Raw genomic sequence first — 2,574 nt, 5'->3', positions numbered from 1 at the left:
GGCCAGGGGCCAGGCCTCCCGTCTGCCCAGGCCCCTCTCCTGACCACGGAGACAGTGTTCCTGGGCAGAGGTTGCACTTGGGAGCTAGCCGCCCACCCACTTGCGGGATGGTAGCAGGCCAGGCCCAGAGGACTTGGCTGGCTCCTTCTCTCCCCACCCCTACCTTTCCAGGGCCGGGTGGCACCCCTTCGGTGACGAGGCCATGGTGCCACCTGCTGGTACTCTCCCTGCTGCGGGCTCAGGATTCCCAAGGTGTCCAGGGGGGCCTTCTAGATCCCCAAGGCTGCTGGATGGAACCCTAGGACAGCTCCCCACTGCCTCGTATGGATCCGCATGGGCGATTAGCACACTGTCTGACCACTTTTCGGAAGTTTACACAGACGGGAGAAAGTGGTGGAAGCCTACAGAGCTGCCCGACCGACCCCTGACCCCAGCCGGCTGGACTGAAGGAGGCGGAGCCACGGTCAGCTTGAAGGTGGTGGAGCCACGGTCAGCTTGAAGGTTTACTGCAAAAGCCGCTGGATGTAACACTTTGTGGGGTCTTGTCCCCCTGCATCCCCGCCGCGCCTGGCCCTCTCTCCGCGGTCATTCGTACCTGCTGACCCGTGCTGTCAGCCCGCCGGTCGCCCGCCCTGTGTCGCTGTGCTTGGGGTCTCTGGAGAGTAGGGAGGAAGGGGAGGGGCAGCGAAATGGGACGGACCATGTGTCCCCTCCCCTCCCTCTCGCGCCCCGCCCCTTGGGTGAAGCTGGGCGCAGGGCCCAGGTGTGCCCACCTGCCCAGGTGTGGGCAGGGCGCGGAGGGGGGTGCGGGCAGGGCCAGGCGGGGCCCCGGTCCCTGCGGAGCCGCCTGGAGGCGGAGCCGCCTCGACGCGGGTTTCTGCGGCAACGCGGCGTCCCCGGAGCGTCCAGTGCCTGGCTCTGCAATCGCTGCGCTCTCCCCATGGCCGCCCCCCGCAGCTCGCGCGCCCAGAACCCGGCTGGTGAGTACCTGGCCTGGGGAGGCGGCGAGCAGGGTGTCCTGGGGATGGGCCTCGCCTCCCCCTCTCCCTCCCGGCCCCTCCTCTTCTGCCCAGCTCCCCTGGGGAACCTCTATGCTGGGAGCCGCACCCTGCCCACCTGAGTCCTGCCTCTGGCTTCTTCAGGCCGCTGGCACTACTTGGAGACTGGGCGATCATTTGTCCGTCTGTAGATGGGAATGAACAGGTCCTGGGCTGGGGGTCCTAGCCCTGAGGCAGGTCCTTATGGCATTGGGGTGGGGGTGCTCCCATCAGGAGGTTGCCCCTCCATGCAACCCCCCCAGGGGACCCAACAAGTGGTCCAGGGGCCTGAGAGTCCATGGGGCGGTGTGATCCTGGGGCAGGGATCTGCGTCCAGGGGGAGGACAGGAGGGTCAGCCTGCGCTTGTGCCATGTGACCAAGGCCAAGGCGACCGCTCTGTGCTTGGGGCTGCAGTGAAGCCCAGGGTTGGCCAGGAACCCAGCAGCAGCAGGGCCGGGCCTGAAGGGGCTCCCTCAGCCCTGGGAAGCTTGGGCGGCGTTGCCACTAGCCACAGCAGGTGGCATGGAATTCAGCCTGCTGGCCAGGGCTCTTGTTGGCCTTGGTCACCAAGGAGACTGGCCAGCCCAGGCCTAAGGTGGGGGAGGGTGGGGTGGACCGGAGCAGGTTGTGGGCACGCCCCTGCTGGTCTGAATGCACCCTTTACTGGCATGGCCGGGCTCTCCCTGTGGCCTAGGTGGACAGTGCTCCCCTGGGTCTCTGGGAGCCCCAGTGTGCAGTGCGCCAGGGGCCATTTGAGGGTGGGTGTGCAACAGGTGGGCCGGCTGGGGCTCTCCCGTGAGGCTTGTTTCCATTGCATGGGTGTAGTAGGGAGGCCCCGGGAGGGCTCCAGCCAGCTGTCCCTGTTTATCCCTGGCACCCGTCACCTTGCTCAGAGGCACCATCTGGTCTCCCCGATGCATCCTCCGCGGAACGGTCGCCCCAAATCACTGGCTTTGATGTCATCTGGTGCCCGCCCTCGCATCTGCCCCTGGCTGCATGCTCCGTGCCCTCTCGGGGCCCAACCAGCCTGGTAGCATCAACTGGCTTCCCTGAGAGTCCTGGGGGGATGCCACTCCCGGGCCGGCATGGGTCAGAGGGGCCCTGCCCCATTCAGGGCTGTCCCAAAAGTGGGGAGCAGTGCCCGCCCACCCTGCTCTGCAGACGTGTGTGTCTCCAGCTCTCGGCCTGGGCAGTTGTTGGTTTTCTGGGAGTTTGCAGCCCACCTGCTTGCTTCCAACTCGCTCGCCGGGCGGTGGTGTCGTCAGAGGGCACAGCCTTGGCACCAGGGCCCACGTGTCCTCACCTCTCTGTCCTCTAGGGGGCGGCCCTTGCACAGCCAGCCTCTGGGAGCCTCCACTGGGGACTCCCGGAAGGTCACAGGGCACGCCTCTGGTCAGGGTTGGGGCCAGTTGTCCTCTGATGCTGAGGGATGGCCACCGGGTCTGAGGATGGCTGCGAGCGGGCAGTTATTGCCCCCCTGCCCCCTCTCAGCTGAGCCAGCTGCCACAGCCTCTAAGTTCTTTGTGGTTTCAAAGC

This window comes from Echinops telfairi, unplaced genomic scaffold (assembly GCF_000313985.2).
Source record: "Echinops telfairi isolate 266 unplaced genomic scaffold, ASM31398v2 ScPeMD7_25;HRSCAF=90, whole genome shotgun sequence".
Taxonomy (NCBI): Eukaryota; Metazoa; Chordata; class Mammalia; order Afrosoricida; family Tenrecidae; genus Echinops; species Echinops telfairi.
Note: the sequence above shows the minus strand (reverse complement) of the source record.